General features: G+C 44.4%; 6 non-coding genes across 6 annotated transcripts; all 6 read right to left on the bottom strand.

The window, feature by feature from the left end:
* Positions 1-1,439: 1,439 nt before the first annotated feature.
* On the bottom strand, positions 1,440-1,579 carry LOC147679273 (U4 spliceosomal RNA). Its single transcript, XR_015301775.1, has one exon. It is a non-coding gene; the product is annotated as a U4 spliceosomal RNA (small nuclear RNA).
* A 1,930-nt stretch (positions 1,580-3,509) lies between these two features.
* On the bottom strand, positions 3,510-3,649 carry LOC147679274 (U4 spliceosomal RNA). The gene has a single exon (XR_015301665.1). It is a non-coding gene; the product is annotated as a U4 spliceosomal RNA (small nuclear RNA).
* Positions 3,650-5,578: 1,929 nt separating this feature from the next.
* On the bottom strand, positions 5,579-5,718 carry LOC147679275 (U4 spliceosomal RNA). Its single transcript, XR_015301708.1, has one exon. It is a non-coding gene; the product is annotated as a U4 spliceosomal RNA (small nuclear RNA).
* A 1,931-nt stretch (positions 5,719-7,649) lies between these two features.
* LOC147679276 (U4 spliceosomal RNA) lies at positions 7,650-7,789 on the bottom strand. The gene has a single exon (XR_015301778.1). It is a non-coding gene; the product is annotated as a U4 spliceosomal RNA (small nuclear RNA).
* A 2,609-nt stretch (positions 7,790-10,398) lies between these two features.
* On the bottom strand, positions 10,399-10,538 carry LOC147679277 (U4 spliceosomal RNA). The gene has a single exon (XR_015301783.1). It is a non-coding gene; the product is annotated as a U4 spliceosomal RNA (small nuclear RNA).
* A 1,931-nt stretch (positions 10,539-12,469) lies between these two features.
* LOC147679278 (U4 spliceosomal RNA) lies at positions 12,470-12,609 on the bottom strand. Its single transcript, XR_015301683.1, has one exon. It is a non-coding gene; the product is annotated as a U4 spliceosomal RNA (small nuclear RNA).
* Positions 12,610-19,164: the final 6,555 nt, after the last annotated feature.

A 19,164-nucleotide genomic window follows, 5' to 3' on the forward strand; every position in this document is an offset into this window, starting at 1 on the left:
TGCATTTGCTGCATTTCATTTTTAGCTTTAGGGGGTACAATATACTGGTTTCCTGGTTTTCAAAACATTCTAGGGGAAGATTCACAAGGATCTGACACATCTGCATAGATGCATACTTTTCCTTGCGTCAGTGCTGAATGTCCTTGTGCCACTATGGATGTGCTGTATTTACAATACAGTGCTCCATGGTGCAAGGATTAACAGATGCATCAGAAATTCTGACACATGTGTTGGCACAAAAGTGACGCATTGCTGAAGTTGATCATGAAAGTGAAGCAAAAAGCCATGAGTCATTCCAAACGCTTGGTCTGTGCAGGCGTAGGGATTTTGCCGCAGTGAAGGCGTAAAGTGACGCAGTGAAATCTTGTAGATTTCAGTGCGGGAGTTCTACAAGGCTTTTTTTCGTGGAAACGCCCACCCTGCATACATTATGCCTGACGCAGGTATAATGTGATGCAGGGCTTTATAATGTGACGCATCTCCCTAGATGCGTCACATTGTAAAAGGGCCGTAACATTTACGCCGCAGCTGCGCCACAATACAGATTTTTATATGTGCCCTGTAAATGGCTGTGTGTACGTTGTGTGTCTCAGTCGGCATGCAGCATACAAATTTTCCCGGATCATGTAGCCCAGTTGGGCTGATGCAGCCACGCAAGAGCTCTTTGCGTGACCTCATTGTCACCGATTCAAATCAGGGAGGATCCACGCAGCCTTTCATGGCTCTCAGGTGAAAAAATGGGCCCTAGGGCAAGCAAGGAAATAGGACCCCTTATTCATGTTTGAAATATAAAATACCGCAATAATCGGGGTTCAGTGGGTCCCGCAGGTCTGTGGGCGCCAGTGCCACTGCACCTGCTGCAACAATGGAAGCTACGCCCCTGTCATACAGCTGGGTAACATCAATTACTCAGTGACACAAAGAGCATTAAAAAATACACTTTACATAATGTTAAATGACAAAAACAACAGCTTTGTCAGTTCTTGTTCTGTTTCAAGTACTCCATACAATCTGTATGAACCCTCTCCGCATTTTCCTACTGATAACAAACGCCTTTGCTCCCAGAAATAAACTTTCTAGGTGGTTTGTGTACATTTGAATGGGAGATGAGACCTCGAAAGAGCCCAGCCCTGCAACGGACTGCTAGTCAACTCAGAGAGCGGAAGCAAAGCCCGTGCTCTGGCCATCAACTACCCGAGCGAATCCGGGGATCGAAGGTGAGAACAAAGAGGAAGAAATACAAGAATTATGAAAACTGATCAAGGAGAAAAAATCCCTAAGTTACTGCCGTATTTAAAAAGCTGAGAAAACAAAAAGAACGTAAAGAGTAAACTGAAGCCAAATAAAGTCACAGTTTTCTCCTTGTCACAGATAACAATTATGCAAGTAAATCGCATTGAAAAATAAACTATCTTATTTTTTTATTACATGTTCTCCAGTCTCTGAAGAGACTGTCAAAAATTGTCATTTCAACTATATTTCAAGTCTCCATGACGGGGTATTGGGTAAAGTTTTCAATAAGCAATAATCGCCCCTCGGTTAAACCTCATTGGCTACGATACTGCCACTGCGCAAAGCTAACCAATTATAGTGTGAATTTCATGCCCACTCGCCCTAGTACCTCATGTTACAAAGAACATGAACCCTTTTCAAAAGATTTTATCTATTTATGCATAACTACACCTCCACTGCTTCTGACAGGCAATGTAAGACATATGTTGGCGTTGTTTTACTAATTTCCATCAGCTCTCTGCCCCAAACCGTCGCTAGCCACACGCAGAGAATTCTGGGAAATTGTATGCTAAATAGCTCTTCAGGTAAGCAGCACCCTCCCTAGGTATGGATTTGATGCTCAGACAGATATCCCTTCACACAAAGATGAGATCTAGGCTGCTAGCCATGGGTTGTGGAAAATATAAGAAGCACAAATTCATAATAGCATCCTCATAGGGCCCACTGTCTTCAAATGTTTACTAGAGGAGGAACAGCAATAATTTAAAGGAAAATAAATCATAGCTACATTTTTCCATTTTCCATACTGCAAGTCTGCCATTTCATTGCACTACATAGTTGCATTTGCTGCATTTCATTTTTAGCTTTAGGGGGTACAATATACTAGTTTCCTGGTTTTCAAAACATTCTAGGGGAAGATTCACAAGGATCTGACGCATCTGCATAGATGCATATTTTTCCTTGCGTCAGTGCTGAATGTCCTTGTGCCACTATGGATGTGCTGTATTTACAATACAGTGCTCCATGGTGCAAGGATTAACAGATGCATCAGAAATTCTGACACATGTGTTGGCACAAACGTGACGCATTGCTGAAGTTGATCATGAAAGTGAAGCAAAAAGCCATGAGTCATTCCAAACGCTTGGTCTGTGCAGGCGTATGGATTTTGCCGCAGTGAAGGCATAAAGTGACGCAGTGAAATCTTGTAGATTTTAGTGCGTGAGTTCTACAAGGCTTTTTTTCGTGGAAACGCCCACCCTGCATACATTATGCCTGACGCAGGTATAATGTGATGCAGGGCTTTATAATGTGACGCATCTCCCTAGATGCGTCACATTGTAAAAGGGCCGCAACATTTACGCCGCAGCTGCGCCACAATACAGATTTTTATATGTGCCCTGTAAATGGCTGTGTGTACGTTGTGTGTCTCCGTCGGCATGCAGCATACAAATTTTCCCGGATCATGTAGCCCAGTTGGGCTGATGCAGCCACGCAAGAGATCTTTGCGTGACCTCATTGTCACCGATTCAAATCATGGAGGATCCACGCAGCCTTTCATGGCTCTCAGGTGAAAAAATTGGCCCTAGGGCAAGGAAGGAAATAGGACCCCTTGTTCATGTTTGAAATATAAAATACCGCAATAATCGGGGTTCAGTGAGTCCCGCAGGTCTGTGGGCGCCAGTGCCACTGCACCTGCTGCAACAATGGAAGCTACGCCCCTGTCATACAGCTGGGTAACATCAATTACTCAGTGACACAAAGAGCATTAAAAATACACTTTACATAATGTTAAATGACAAAAACAACAGCTTTGTCAGTTCTTGTTCTGTTTCAAGCACTCCATACAATCTGTATGAACCCTCTCCGCATTTTCCTACTGATAACAAACACCTTTGCTCCCAGAAATAAACTTTCTAGGTGGTTTGTGTACATTTGAATGGGAGATGGTACCTCGAAAGAGCCCAGCCCTGCAACAGACTGCGAGTCAACTCAGAGAGCAGAAACAAAGCCCGTACTCTGGCCATCAACTACCCGAGCGAATCCGGGGATCGAAGGTGAGAACAAAGAGGAAGAAATACAAGAATTATGATAACTGATCAAGGAGAAAAAATCCATAAGTTACTGCCGTATTTAAAAAGCCAAGAAACCAAAAAGAACGTAAAGAGTAAACTGAAGCCAAATAAAGTCACAGTTTTCTCCTTGTCACAGTTAACAATTAAGCAAATAAATCGCATTGAAAAATAAACTATCTTATTTTTTTATTACATATTCTCCAGTCTCCGAAGAGACTGTCAAAAATTGTCATTTCAACTATATTTCAAGTCTCCATGACGGGGTATTGGGTAAAGTTTTCAATAAGCAATAATCGCGCCTCGGTTAAACCTCATTGGCTACGATACTGCCACTGCGCAAAGCTAACCAATTATAGTGTGAATTTCATGCCCACTCGCCCTAGTACCTCATGTTACGAAGAACATGAACCCTTTTCAAAAGATTTTATCTATTTATGAATAACTACACCCCCACTGCTTCTGACAGGCAATGTAAGACATATGTTGGCGTTGTTTTACTAATTTCCATCAGCTCTCTGCCCCAAACCGTCGCTAGCCACACGCAGAGAATTCTGGGAAATTGTATGCTAAATAGCTCTTCAGGTAAGCAGCCCCCTCCCTAGGCATGGATTTGATGCTCAGACAGATATCCCTTCACACAAAGATAAGATCTAGGCTGCTAGCCATGGGTTGTGGAAAATATAAGAAGCACAAATTCATAATAGCATCCTCATAGGGCCCACTGTCTTCAAATGTTTACTAGAGGAGGAACAGCAATAATTTAAAGGAAAATAAATCATAGCTACATTTTTCCATTTTCCATAATGCAAGTCTGCCATTTCATTGCACTACATAGTTGCATTTGCTGCATTTCATTTTTAGCTTTAGGGGGTACAATATACTGGTTTCCTGGTTTTCAAAACATTCTAGGGGAAGATTCACAAGGATCTGACGCATCTGCATAGATGCATATTTTTCCTTGCGTCAGTGCTGAATGTCCTTGTGCCACTATGGATGTGCTGTATTTACAATACAGTGCTCCATGGTGCAAGGATTAACAGATGCATCAGAAATTCTGACACATGTGTTGGCACAAAAGTGACGCATTGCTGAAGTTGATCATGAAAGTGAAGCAAAAAGCCATGAATCATTCCAAACGCTTGGTCTGTGCAGGCGTAGGGATTTTGCCGCAGTGAAGGCGTAAAGTGACGCAGTGAAATCTTGCAGATTTCAGTGCATGAGTTCTACAAGGCTTTTTTTCGTGGAAACGCCCACCCTGCATACATTATGCCTGACGCAGGTATAATGTGATGCAGGGCTTTATAATGTGACGCATCTCCCTAGATGCGTCACATTGTAAAAGGGCCGCAACATTTACGCCGCAGCTGTGCCACAATACAGATTTTTATATGTGCCCTGTAAATGGATGTGTGTACGTTGTGTGTCTCCGTCGGCATGCAGCATACAAATTTTCCCGGATCATGTAGCCCAGTTGGGCTGATGCAGCCACGCAAGAGCTCTTTGGTGACCTCATTGTCACCGATTCAAATCAGGGAGGATCCACGCAGCCTTTCATGGCTCTCAGGTGAAAAAATGGGCCCTAGGGCAAGGAAGGAAATAGGACCCCTTATTCATGTTTGAAATATAAAATACCGCAATAATCGGGGTTCAGTGAGTCCCGCAGGTCTGTGGGCGCCAGTGCCACTGCACCTGCTGCAACAATGGAAGCTACGCCCCTGTCATACAGCTGGGTAACATCAATTACTCAGTGACACAAAGAGCATTAAAAATACACTTTACATAATGTTAAATGACAAAAACAACAGCTTTGTCAGTTCTTGTTCTGTTTCAAGCACTCCATACAATCTGTATGAACCCTCTCCGCATTTTCCTACTGATAACAAACGCCTTTGCTCCCAGAAATAAACTTTCTAGGTGGTTTGTGTACATTTGAATGGGAGATGAGACCTCGAAAGAGCCCAGCCCTGCAACGGACTGCGAGTCAACTCAGAGAGCAGAAACAAAGCCCGTACTCTGGCCATCAACTACCCGAGCGAATCCGGGGATCGAAGGTGAGAACAAAGAGGAAGAAATACAAGAATTATGAAAACTGATCAAGGAGAAAAAATGCATAAGTTACTGCCGTATTTAAAAAGCAGAGAAAACAAAAAGAACGTAAAGAGTAAACTGAAGCCAAATAAAGTCACAGTTTTCTCCTTGTCACAGATAACAATTATGCAAGTAAATCGCATTGAAAAATAAACTATCTTATTTTTTTATTACATATTCTCCAGTCTCTGAAGAGACTGTCAAAAATTGTCATTTCAACTATATTTCAAGTCTCCATGACAGGGTATTGGGTAAAGTTTTCAATAAGCAATAATCGCGCCTCGGTTAAACCTCATTGGCTACGATACTGCCACTGCGCAAAGCTAACCAATTATAGTGTGAATTTCATGCCCACTCGCCCTAGAACCTCATGTTACAAAGAACATGAACCCTTTTCAAAAGATTTTATCTATTTATGCATAACTACACCTCCACTGCTTCTGACAGGCAATGTAAGACATATGTTGGCGTTGTTTTACTAATTTCCATCAGCTCTCTGCCCCAAACCGTCGCTAGCCACACGCAGAGAATTCTGGGAAATTGTATGCTAAATTGCTCTTCAGGTAAGCTGCACCCTCCCTAGGTATGGATTTGATGCTCAGACAGATATCCCTTCACACAAAGATGAGATCTAGGCTGCTAGCCATGGGTTGTGGAAAATATAAGAAGCACAAATTCATAATAGCATCCTCATAGGGCCCACTGTCTTCAAATGTTTACTAGAGGAGGAACAGCAATAATTTAAAGGAAAATAAATCATAGCTACATTTTTCCATTTTCCATACTGCAAGTCTGCCATTTCATTGCACTACATAGTTGCATTTGCTGCATTTCATTTTTAGCTTTAGGGGGTACAATATACTGGTTTCCTGGTTTTCAAAACATTCTAGGGGAAGATTCACAAGGATATGACACATCTGCATAGATGCATACTTTTCCTTGCGTCAGTGCTGAATGTCCTTGTGCCACTATGGATGTGCTGTATTTACAATACAGTGCTCCATGGTGCAAGGATTAACAGATGCATCAGAAATTCTGACACATGTGTTGGCACAAAAGTGACGCATTGCTGAAGTTGATCATGAAAGTGAAGCAAAAAGCCATGAGTCATTCCAAACGCTTGGTCTGTGCAGGCGTAGGGATTTTGCCGCAGTGAAGGCGTAAAGTGACGCAGTGAAATCTTGTAGATTTCAGTGCGGGAGTTCTACAAGGCTTTTTTTCGTGGAAACGCCCACCCTGCATACATTATGCCTGACGCAGGTATAATGTGATGCAGGGCTTTATAATGTGACGCATCTCCCTAGATGCGTCATATTGTAAAAGGGCCGCAACATTTACGCCGCAGCTGCGCCACAATACAGATTTTTATATGTGCCCTGTAAATGGCTGTGTGTACGTTGTGTGTCTCAGTCGGCATGCAGCATACAAATTTTCCCGGATCATGTAGCCCAGTTGGGCTGATGCAGCCACGCAAGAGCTCTTTGCGTGACCTCATTGTCACCGATTCAAATCAGGGAGGATCCACGCAGCCTTTCATGGCTCTCAGGTGAAAAAATGGGCCCTAGGGCATGGAAGGAAATAGGACCCCTTATTCATGTTTGAAATATAAAATACCGCAATAATCGGGGTTCAGTGGGTCCCGCAGGTCTGTGGGCGCCAGTGCCACTGCACCTGCTACAACAATGGAAGCTACGCCCCTGTCATACAGCTGGGTAACATCAATTACTCAGTGACACAAAGAGCATTAAAAAATACACTTTACATAATGTTAAATGACAAAAACAACAGCTTTGTCAGTTCTTGTTCTGTTTCAAGCACTCCATACAATCTGTATGAACCCTCTCCGCATTTTCCTACTGATAACAAACGCCTTTGCTCCCAGAAATAAACTTTCTAGGTGGTTTGTGTACATTTGAATGGGAGATGAGACCTCGAAAGAGCCCAGCCCTGCAACGGACTGCTAGTCAACTCAGAGAGCGGAAACAAAGCCCGTACTCTGGCCATCAACTACCCGAGCGAATCCGGGGATCGAAGGTGAGAACAAAGAGGAAGAAATACAAGAATTATGAAAACTGATCAAGGAGAAAAAATCCCTAACTTACTGCCGTATTTAAAAAGCTGAGAAAACAAAAAGAACGTAAAGTGTAAACTGAAGCCAAATAAAGTCACAGTTTTCTCCTTGTCACAGATAACAATTATGCAAGTAAATCGCATTGAAAAATAAACTATCTTATTTTTTTATTACATATTCTCCAGTCTCCGAAGAGACTATCAAAAATTGTCATTTCAACTATATTTCAAGTCTCCATGTCGGGGTATTGGGTAAAGTTTTCAATAAGCAATAATCGTGCCTCGGTCAAACCTCATTGGCTACGATACTGCCACTGCGCAAAGCTAACCAATTATAGTGTGAATTTCATGCCCACTCACCCTAGTACCTCATGTTACAAAGAACATGAACCCTTTTCAAAAGATTTTATCTATTTATGCATAACTACACCTCCACTGCTTCTGACAGGCAATGTAAGACATATGTTGGCGTTGTTTTACTAATTTCCATCAGCTCTCTGCCCCAAACCGTCGCTAGCCACACGCAGAGAATTCTGGGAAATTTTATGCTAAATAGCTCTTCAGGTAAGCAGCACCCTCCCTAGGTATGGATATACAGCCTGATTCATGTAGGCAATAGCGCTCGCAAAAGGGCCAGATTCTGAGAATCTGGCCCTTTGCGAGTGCGATTTTTGCATTTGGTATTCATGATACCAAATGCAAAAATCGCTATTTAAGAAGTCGCAAATATGCGAGGAATAGCATTTAAGGAATCTCTATTAGAGATTCCTCAAATGCTATTCATGACACATCCTGAAATTGCGATTTAGCACTTTTGGGGCCGCTATTTACCGAGAGGTCAGACCTGTCGGTAAATAGCAGAAACTCAGAAAAATGCTTTTAAAAGCATTTTTCTAAGTTGCATGTTGCACACACACATGTCCTTTGGACATGTGTGTGCGCAACACCTGTCCAAATGTGCATTTTAGGGGTGCTACAGGGCGTCCTTTGGACACCCCTGGCACCCTTTCTGTCGCTATCTCATTTGCGAGTAGCAAATTGCTACTCGCAAATAAGGGATACTCCCCATTCATTCCTATGGGCCTCTTGGCCCATAGGAATGAATGGGGAGTATTTGCGAGTAGCAAATTGCTACTCGCAAATAATGAACATGTAGGAATCGCTATTTTATTAGCAATTCCTACATGAATGCCGTTTTGCGTGTCCTCAATAGCGAGTCGCTATGATTCGCTATTAGGGACACGCAAAACGGATTGTACATGAATCAGGCTGTTGATGCTCAGACAGATATCCCTTCACACAAAGATGAGATCTAGGCTGCTAGCCATGGGTTGTGGAAAATATAAGAAGCACGAATTCATAATAGCATCCTCATAGGGCCCACTGTCTTCAAATGTTTACTAGAGGAGGAACAGCAATAATTTAAAGGAAAATAAATCATAGCTACATTTTTCCATTTTCCATACTGCAAGTCTGCCATTTCATTGCACTACATAGTTGCATTTGCTGCATTTCATTTTTAGCTTTAGGGGGTACAATATACTGGTTTCCTGGTTTTCAAAACATTCTAGGGGAAGATTCACAAGGATCTGACACATCTGCATAGATGCATACTTTTCCTTGCGTCAGTGCTGAATGTCCTTATGCCACTATGGATGTGCTGTATTTACAATACAGTGCTCCATGGTGCAAGGATTAACAGATGCATCAGAAATTCTGACACATGTGTTGGCACAAAAGTGACGCATTGCTGAAGTTGATCATGAAAGTGAAGCAAAAAGCCATGAGTCATTCCAAACGCTTGGTCTGTGCAGGCGTAGGGATTTTGCCGCAGTGAAGGCGTAAAGTGACGCAGTGAAATCTTGTAGATTTCAGTGCATGAGTTCTACAAGGCTTTTTTTCGTGGAAACGCCTACCCTGCATACATTATGCCTGACGCAGGTATAATGTGATGCAGGGCTTTATAATGTGACGCATCTCCCTAGATGCGTCACATTGTAAAAGGGCCGCAACATTTACGCCGCATCTGTGCCACAATACAGATTTTTATATGTGCCCTGTAAATGGATGTGTGTACGTTGTGTGTCTCCGTCGGCATGCAGCATACAAATTTTCCCGGATCATGTAGCCCAGTTGGGCTGATGCAGCCACGCAAGAGCTCTTTGGTGACCTCATTGTCACCGATTCAAATCAGGGAGGATCCACGCAGCCTTTCATGGCTCTCAGGTGAAAAAATGGGCCCTAGGGCAAGGAAGGAAATAGGACCCCTTATTCATGTTTGAAATATAAAATACCGCAATAATCGGGGTTCAGTGGGTCCCGCAGGTCTGTGGGCGCCAGTGCCACTGCACCTGCTGCAACAATGGAAGCTACGCCCCTGTCATACAGCTGGGTAACATCAATTACTCAGTGACACAAAGAGCATTAAAAATACACTTTACATAATGTTAAATGACAAAAACAACAGCTTTGTCAGTTCTTGTTCTGTTTCAAGCACTCCATACAATCTGTATGAACCCTCTCCGCATTTTCCTACTGATAACAAACGCCTTTGCTCCCAGAAATAAACTTTCTAGGTGGTTTGTGTACATTTGAATGGGAGATGAGACCTCGAAAGAGCCCAGCCCTGCAACGGACTGCGAGTCAACTCAGAGAGCAGAAACAAAGCCCGTACTCTGGCCATCAACTACCCGAGCGAATCCGGGGATCGAAGGTGAGAACAAAGAGGAAGAAATACAAGAATTATGAAAACTGATCAAGGAGAAAAAATCCCTCAGTTACTGCCGTATTTAAAAAGCTGAGAAAACAAAAAGAACGTAAAGAGTAAACTGAAGCCAAATAAAATCACAGTTTTCTCCTTGTCACAGATAACAATTATGCAAGTAAATCGCATTGAAAAATAAACTATCTTATTTTTTTATTACATATTCTCCAGTCTCCGAAGAGACTGTCAAAAATTGTCATTTCAACTATATTTCAAGTCTCCATGACGGGGTATTGGGTAAAGTTTTCAATAAGCAATAATCGCGCCTCGGTTAAACCTCATTGGCTACCATACTGCCACTGCGCAAAGCTAACCAATTATAGTGTGAATTTCATGCCCACTCGCCCTAGTACCTCATGTTACAAAGAACATGAACCCTTTTCAAAAGATTTTATCTATTTATGCATAACTACACCTCCACTGCTTCTGACAGGCAATGTAAGACATATGTTGGCGTTGTTTTACTAATTTCCATCAGCTCTCTGCCCTAAACCGTCGCTAGCCACACGCAGAGAATTCTGGGAAATTGTATGCTAAATAGCTCTTCAGGTAAGCAGCACCCTCCCTAGGTATGGATTTGATGCTCAGACAGATATCCCTTCACACAAAGATGAGATCTAGGCTGCTAGCCATGGGTTGTAGAAAATATAAGAAGCACAAATTCATAATAGCATCCTCATAGGGCCCACTGTCTTCAAATGTTTACTAGAGGAGGAACAGCAATAATTTAAAGGAAAATAAATCATAGCTACATTTTTCCATTTTCCATACTGCAAGTCTGCCATTTCATTGCACTACATAGTTGCATTTGCTGCATTTCATTTTTAGCTTTAGGGGGTACAATATACTGGTTTCCTGGTTTTCAAAACATTCTAGGGGAAGATTCACAAGGATCTGACACATCTGCATAGATGCATACTTTTCCTTGCGTCAGTGCTGAATGTCCTTGTGCCACTATGGATGTGCTGTATTTACAATACAGTGCTCCATGGTGCAAGGATTAACAGATGCATCAAAAATTCTGACACATGTGTTGGCACAAAAGTGACGCATTGCTGAAGTTGATCATGAAAGTGAAGCAAAAAGCCATGAGTCATTCCAAACGCTTGGTCTGTGCAGGCGTAGGGATTTTGCCGCAGTGAAGGCGTAAAGTGACGCAGTGAAATCTTGTAGATTTCAGTGCGTGAGTTCTACAAGGCTTTTTTTCGTGGAAACGCCCACCCTGCATACATTATGCCTGACGCAGGTATAATGTGATGCAGGGCTTTATAATGTGACGCATCTCCCTAGATGCGTCACATTGTAAAAGGGCCGCAACATTTACGCCGCAGCTGCGCCACAATACAGACTTTTATATGTCCCCTGTAAATGGCTGTGTGTACATTGTGTGTCTCAGTCGGCATGCAGCATACAAATTTTCCCGGATCATGTAGCCCAGTTGGGCTGATGCAGCCACGCAAGAGCTCTTTGCGTGACCTCATTGTCACCGATTCAAATCAGGGAGGATCCACGCAGCCTTTCATGGCTCTCAGGTGAAAAAATGGGCCCTAGGGCATGGAAGGAAATAGGACCCCTTATTCATGTTTGAAATATAAAATACCGCAATAATCGGGGTTCAGTGGGTCCCGCAGGTCTGTGGGCGCCAGTGCCACTGCACCTGCTGCAACAATGGAAGCTACGCCCCTGTCATACAGCTGGGTAACATCAATTACTCAGTGACACAAAGAGCATTAAAAAATACACTTTACATAATGTTAAATGACAAAAACAACAGCTTTGTCAGTTCTTGTTCTGTTTCAAGCACTCCATACAATCTGTATGAACCCTCTCCGCATTTTCCTACTGATAACAAATGCCTTTGCTCCCAGAAATAAACTTTCTAGGTGGTTTGTGTACATTTGAATGGGAGATGAGACCTCTAAAGAGCCCAGCCCTGCAACGGACTGCTAGTCAACTCAGAGAGCGGAAACAAAGCCCGTACTCTGGCCATCAACTACCCGAGCGAATCCGGGGATCGAAGGTGAGAACAAAGAGGAAGAAATACAAGAATTATGAAAACTGACCAAGGAGAAAAAATCCCTAAGTTACTGCCGTATTTAAAAAGCTGAGAAAACAAAAAGAACGTAAAGTGTAAACTGAAGCCAAATAAAGTCACAGTTTTCTCCTTGTCACAGATAACAATTATGCAAGTAAATCGCATTGAAAAATAAACTATCTTATTTTTTTATTACATATTCTCCAGTCTCCGAAGAGACTATCAAAAATTGTCATTTCAACTATATTTCAAGTCTCCATGACGGGGTATTGGGTAAAGTTTTCAATAAGCAATAATCGCGCCTCGGTTAAACCTCATTGGCTACGATACTGCCACTGCGCAAAGCTAACCAATTATAGTGTGAATGTCATGCCCACTCGCCCTAGTAACTCATGTTACAAAGAACATGAACCCTTTTCAAAAGATTTTATCTATTTATGCATAACTACACCTCCACTGCTTCTGACAGGCAATGTAAGACATATGTTGGCGTTGTTTTACTAATTTCCATCAGCTCTCTGCCCCAAACCGTCGCTAGCCACACGCAGAGAATTCTGGGAAATTGTATGCTAAATAGCTCTTCAGGTAAGCAGCACCCTCCCTAGGTATGGATTTGATGCTCAGACAGATATCCCTTCACACAAAGATGAGATCTAGGCTGCTAGCCATGGGTTGTGGAAAATATAAGAAGCACAAATTCATAATAGCATCCTCATAGGGCCCACTGTCTTCAAATGTTTACTAGAGGAGGAACAGCAATAATTTAAAGGAAAATAAATCATAGCTACATTTTTCCATTTTCCATACTGCAAGTCTGCCATTTCATTGCACTACATAGTTGCATTTGCTGCATTTCATTTTTAGCTTTAGGGGGTACAATATACTGGTTTCCTGGTTTTCAAAACATTCTAGGGGAAGATTCACAAGGATCTGACGCATCTGCATAGATGCATATTTTTCCTTGCGTCAGTGCTGAATGTCCTTGTGCCACTATGGATGTGCTGTATTTACAATACAGTGCTCCATGGTGCAAGGATTAACAGATGCATCAGAAATTCTGACACATGTGTTGGCACAAAAGTGACGCATTGCTGAAGTTGATCATGAAAGTGAAGCAAAAAGCCATGAGTCATTCCAAACGCTTGGTCTGTGCAGGCGTATGGATTTTGCCGCAGTGAAGGCGTAAAGTGACGCAGTGAAATCTTGTAGATTTTAGTGCGTGAGTTCTACAAGGCTTTTTTTCGTGGAAACGCCCACCCTGCATACATTATGCCTGACGCAGGTATAATGTGATGCAGGGCTTTATAATGTGACGCATCTCCATAGATGCGTCACATTGTAAAAGGGCCGCAACATGTTATGTTATGTTATGTTATTGAGCTTTTGTATAGCGTGCAGCTACTCACAGGGAGTGTCCCGACGCTTTCCACCCTCAACTCATAATGAAATAACACAACACAGCTAAAAACAGGCAACAAAATGGAACAAAAAAAGACAATGGGCAGTAAAAACAGACTAGGAGTTAAAAAGCCAGGTCTTCAGGCCCCTCCTAAACTGGAGCAAATTAACAGTACTCCGCAGAGAAAATGGAAGCAGATTCCAAAGCTGAGGGGCTCTGTAGCCAAAAGACCGCCCTCCCGCACGGGCCTTCCTCACCCGTGGAACCACCGCTCTGCAAAGAGCTTCCGAACGGAGGGAACGAGCTGGACGATAAAAAGTCAGTCTCCTCTGCAGATATCCCGCTCCTGAACCATGCAGAGCTTTGTGCATCAGGGTCAAGGATTTTAACTGGATCCTCTTCCTAATGGGGAGCCAATGGAGCGACTGGAGCAACCCAGACGCTCGAGCTCGTCTCCCTAGACCAAACATCGCCCGGGCAGCAGAGTTCTGCACCACCTGAAGCCGCTGGACCAGATAATCAGGGAGGCCAAGAAAAAGAGCATTGGCATAATCTAGCCTCGAACCGACTAGAGCCTGCACTGTAATCCTCCTATGCTCCTCAGATAGCAAAGGCAAAAATTTGCGGAGCATTTTCAATAATCCGTAGCAGGTGCCGGCCAGGCCAAGGATGTGAGTGCGGAGCGACAGCTGATTGTCTAGCTTGACGCCCAGGTTTTTGGCCACCACTGAGGACTGTACAGGAGGACTCATGTCGGACGGCCACCAATGCTGCCACTCAGGATCGGCAACGCAACCAAAAAATAAAATCTCAGACTTTCCTGAGTTGGCCCTCAGACCGTTCCGCTGGAACCAGTCGAAGACCAGCGCAAGGCAGTCCCGGATTCTCTCTCCCACAAACTCTTGATCTTTCCCGCATGTGAAGAGGAGTTGCGTGTCGTCGGCATAGGAGACGATCTGGGCCCCATACGCCTCTACCAAGGCCGCCAGAGGGGACATAAAGATGTTAAATAATGTGGGGCTCAACACAGAACCCTGTGGAACCCCAACTCCCAATGGCGGCATCTCGGCGGAGCTCTGGGAAACCCAGACCGTCTGGCGGCGGCCTTCCAGGAAAGAAGTAAACCACCTCAGCACCGTCCCCCTCAGGCCGATGTCATAAAGCCTGGTTAGAAGCGTCTTGTGGGGGACGGTGTCGAAAGCCGCCGAGAGATCTAACATGACCAGCATGGCCCTGCCGCCGGCATCAAGAGTCTCCCTGATAATCTCAGTCACCTCTATCAGAGCTGTTTCCGTACTAAAATTAGGTCGGAAGCCCGATTGAGATGGATGGAGCAGATTATTGGCTTCCAAAAAACTAGAAAGAGCGCCATGAGCATGTTTTTCCGTAAGCTTCGCTAGTGCTGGTAACAACGAGATAGGCCTGTAATTCGCCAGGACTTCGGTGTCAAGGCCCGGTTTTTTTAGGAGGGGGATCACCATTGCTCTTTTCCAAGAGCTAGGGACCCGCCCCTCCCTCAGGGAGGCATTGAGGATAGGGTTGACTAAAGGGTTCACCACTGCCGCCATCCCAGCCAAAAATTTGGTGGGGCAGGGGTCGAGTGGCGAGCCAGATTTGAGGTTGGCCAACAGCATAAGAGAGGCCTCGCTGGTAACAGTGGGGAAGTCGGACAGCACTGCCACCGAAGTCTGCGGCAGTCCAAAGTCCAGCCTCACACCACTCCCTCCATCCGGTTCCTCCACGAAGGTGGCCTGAATGGCCTTGATCTTATTTGTGAAGAAACCAGCGAGATCGCAGGCCCAAGCATCCGCCGAAGCTGGAGGGGGCGGATGGGAGCTGGGGATCGTAAACTCCTTCACAATATTAAAGATCTCCTTACAGGAGTTCGCAGATGCCTCTATCCTCCTAGCCAGATAAACCCTCTTGGCACCGAGAATGTCCCGATGGTAAGCCTTCAACACCGCCTTGTAGGCAAGTTTAGCCTCCCCATCGTACGCAAGGCGCCAGGCCCTCTCGGCCACCTTGCACTGCCTACGAGCCACACGGAGCGCCTCCGTAAACCACGGGGCAGAATGCCGAGCCACCGTGGACCGAGGGACAACCTTGGGAGCGAGATCTTCCAACCGATCGGTAAGCCAACACTGCAGGGTCTCTGTGTCACTATCCAGGTCACCCGAGAGAGGACAGGGGTGTTTCAGCAGTGCCTGCTCGAGCAAGTCAGGAGTTACTCTATGAAGCGCTCTCGAGGCCGGTTTAAGCAAGGTAGGCGCTCTGTAATCCGGACGCGCGCATTCCAGCACCACAAAGCTGATCAACCAGTGATCGGTCCAGAGCATCTGCAGGGTAGCAACCTCCACGAGCGGAACAGATGAAAACACCTGATCCAGGGTATGCCCCTTCTCATGTGTTGGCCCTGATACGTAGGGAATGAGACCAAGCGGAGAAGTAACATCCATCAATTTGGCCGCATCAGGGTCATCCGCCAAATCCAGATGGTAATTGAAGTCGCCGGCCACAATGCAGTGCTGAGTGGTTTACGCCGCAGCTGCGCCACAATACAGATTTTTATATGTGCCCTGTAAATGGCTGTGTGTACGTTGTGTGTCTCCGTCGGCATGCAGCATACAAATTTTCCCGGATCATGTAGCCCAGTTGGGCTGATGCAGCCACGCAAGAGCTCTTTGCGTGACCTCATTGTCACCGATTCAAATCAGGGAGGATCCACGCAGCCTTTCATGGCTCTCAGGTGAAAAAATGGGCCCTAGGGCAAGGAAGGAAATAGGACCCCTTATTCATGTTTGAAATATAAAATACCGCAATAATCGGGGTTCAGTGGGTCCCGCAGGTCTGTGGGCGCCAGTGCCACTGCACCTGCTGCAACAATGGAAGCTACGCCCCTGTCATACAGCTGGGTAACATCAATTACTCAGTGACACAAAGAGCATTAAAAATACACTTTACATAATGTTAAATGACAAAAACAACAGCTTTGTCAGTTCTTGTTCTGTTTCAAGCACTCCATACATTCTGTATGAACCCTCTCCGCATTTTCCTACTGATAACAAACGCCTTTGCTCCCAGAAATAAACTTTCTAGGTGGTTTGTGTACATTTGAATGGGAGATGGTACCTCGAAAGAGCCCAGCCCTGCAACGGACTGCGACTCAGAGAGCAGAAACAAAGCCCGTACTCTGGCCATCAACTACCCGAGCGAATCCGGGGATCGAAGGTGAGAACAAAGAGGAAGAAATACAAGAATTATGATAACTGATCAAGGAGAAAAAATCCATAAGTTACTGCCGTATTTAAAAAGCCGAGAAACCAAAAAGAACGTAAGAGTAAACTGAAGCCAAATAAAGTCACAGTTTTCCTACGCTGACGGCCTCGCTGAGGTGATGCACTCCGACGGATGGCACAGAATCAAATGGCTGAAGAACATCAAACACCTTCTAGGGGATCTAGGCTTGGACTTTTGTTGGGATAGCCACTCCGCTCCCCCGAAGGAGACCCTAAAAAGACTGTTCTGGGAGTGGGTCCGCATGAAGCGCAACAGTAATCAGCACCACTGCAAAGCCACCGCAGCTTTTCTGATGATAAAAGATGTTGTTGCCTACGAGCCATACATGGACCTAATAACAATTGCCATGGATCGGTCCCTGTATATCAAATTTCGGCTGGGGCTGCTACCCTTGGCTGATCTCTGTTCCAGGTGGAATAACTCCCAGCCCTCTTCACGATACTGTGCTCTCTGTCCTGACAAACCAGAGACTGTGCCACATTTTCTCTTTGAATGCCCTGATTACGGCCGACCAAGAACACGCTGGCTCGGCCCTATCTGCAGAGAATTGGGTACTCGCCAGCACTCTGTTGCCCTTCGGATTCTTTTAACTGACACAGCCCCCCCGATTGTTTGTGCCGTTGCCAAGTTTTTAAAATGGGCCTGGTTGATTAGACTTAGAAGACTGTCCGTATCAATTTAATCTTCTTTTAACTAATTTATGATGGTCTAACGTGTTTTAATGTTTTTACTTATTGTACAGTCATACTCTTTTCGACATGCTGTTTTAACTTTTTTGTATCGCTTTTATGATATATGCATATCGAAATAAAGCAATCAACCAACCAACCAATTTCATGCCCACTCGCCCTAGTACCTCATGTTACAAAGAACATGAACCCTTTTCAAAAGATTTTATCTATTTATGCATAACTACACCTCCACTGCTTCTGACAGGCAATGTAAGACATATGTTGGCGTTGTTTTACTAATTTCCATCAGCTCTCTGCCCCAAACCGTCGCTAGCCACACGCAGAGAATTCTGGGAAATTGTATGCTAAATAGCTCTTCAGGTAAGCAGCACCCTCCCTAGGTATGGATTTGATGCTCAGACAGATATCCCTTCACACAAAGATGAGATCTAGGCTGCTAGCCATGGGTTGTGGAAAATATAAGAAGCACAAATTCATAATAGCATCCTCATAGGGCCCACTGTCTTCAAATGTTTACTAGAGGAGGAACAGCAATAATTTAAAGGAAAATAAATCATAGCTACATTTTTCCATTTTCCATACTGCAAGTCTGCCATTTCATTGCACTACATAGTTGCATTTGCTGCATTTCATTTTTAGCTTTAGGGGGTACAATATACTGGTTTCCTGGTTTTCAAAACATTCTAGGGGAAGATTCACAAGGATCTGACGCATCTGCATAGATGCATATTTTTCCTTGCGTCAGTGCTGAATGTCCTTGTGCCACTATGGATGTGCTGTATTTACAATACAGTGCTCCATGGTGCAAGGATTAACAGATGCATCAGAAATTCTGACACATGTGTTGGCACAAAAGTGACGCATTGCTGAAGTTGATCATGAAAGTGAAGCAAAAAGCCATGAGTCATTCCAAACGCTTGGTCTGTGCAGGCGTATGGATTTTGCCGCAGTGAAGGCGTAAAGTGACGCAGTGAAATCTTGTAGATTTTAGTGCGTGAGTTCTACAAGGCTTTTTTTCGTGGAAACGCCCACCCTGCATACATTATGCCTGACGCAGGTATAATGTGATGCAGGGCTTTATAATGTGACGCATCTCCATAGATGCGTCACATTGTAAAAGGGCCGCAACATGTTATGTTATGTTATGTTATTGAGCTTTTGTATAGCGTGCAGCTACTCACAGGGAGTGTCCCGACGCTTTCCACCCTCAACTCATAATGAAATAACACAACACAGCTAAAAACAGGCAACAAAATGGAACAAAAAAAGACAATGGGCAGTAAAAACAGACTAGGAGTTAAAAAGCCAGGTCTTCAGGCCCCTCCTAAACTGGAGCAAATTAACAGTACTCCGCAGAGAAAATGGAAGCAGATTCCAAAGCTGAGGGGCTCTGTAGCCAAAAGACCGCCCTCCCGCACGGGCCTTCCTCACCCGTGGAACCACCGCTCTGCAAAGAGCTTCCGAACGGAGGGAACGAGCTGGACGATAAAAAGTCAGTCTCCTCTGCAGATATC

The sequence above is a fragment of the Lissotriton vulgaris genome, chromosome 11, assembly GCF_964263255.1.
Source record: "Lissotriton vulgaris chromosome 11, aLisVul1.2, whole genome shotgun sequence".
In the NCBI taxonomy this organism is placed as follows: domain Eukaryota; kingdom Metazoa; phylum Chordata; class Amphibia; order Caudata; family Salamandridae; genus Lissotriton; species Lissotriton vulgaris.